Raw genomic sequence first — 590 nt, 5'->3', positions numbered from 1 at the left:
TGTACAGAGGGAGTCTTTGACTTACTGTTTGACGGCTGTGCCTCTCTTCAAGTCTAAATCCTCCTGTTCTCAAGGACAATAATTTCAGAGTCTAAATGCACAAACTCTTGGAGCTACTCGTCCGCCCACTTTTACCCAGCCCTCTTTTTAAGTCCACACCCCAGACAAGCCTCTGGCTGGCTAGATCACATAATCTCTGCCTCTCTTCCTCCCTCCCACTCTACTCCCCCCCCTCCACACAGCCAGCCACTATTTCCACAACTTTTGCGGCAGGCAATATATATATATATATATATATATATATATATATATATATATATATATTCCTTTTGTGCTTGGTTACTCATGTCTTTGTCACTCAGTTGGTGGTGGTGATTTTCTCCAGCTCATGACTCACTGAAGTTTCGGGGGGGGGGGAGACTCCCATAACATTTCACATTATTGACAACGATTCCTTGCGTGCTGCCATGGCGACAGACTTGCATTCCCGGCCTAATCACAGTCACTCCATTGCCGTTGCATGTGTAAACAAATGGGCGAACTGGCGTGAAGCTCAGTGTTTCTTCCTGATCGCCGCCTTCCTTCTTTTC

At 45.9% G+C, this 590-nt stretch overlaps 1 protein-coding gene across 1 annotated transcript in view; it reads right to left on the bottom strand.

Moving 5' to 3' along the window:
• LOC137878601 (epithelial membrane protein 2-like) overlaps positions 1–129 on the bottom strand; it is a 4,951-nt gene extending 4,822 nt beyond the window's left edge. Inside the window, exon 1 of the mRNA XM_068718958.1 lies at positions 26–129. The gene's annotated coding sequence lies outside the window, so the exon portion shown is untranslated. The remainder of the gene's footprint in view (positions 1–25) is intronic.
• Between the last annotated feature and the right edge of the window lie 461 nt (positions 130–590).

Source organism: Cebidichthys violaceus, unplaced genomic scaffold (genome assembly GCF_023349555.1).
Source record: "Cebidichthys violaceus isolate CVI_PGR_0920_01 unplaced genomic scaffold, fCebVio1.0.p SCAF_23, whole genome shotgun sequence".
Lineage (NCBI taxonomy): Eukaryota > Metazoa > Chordata > Actinopteri > Perciformes > Stichaeidae > Cebidichthys > Cebidichthys violaceus.
This window is presented reverse-complemented; position numbering and strand designations above follow the sequence as displayed.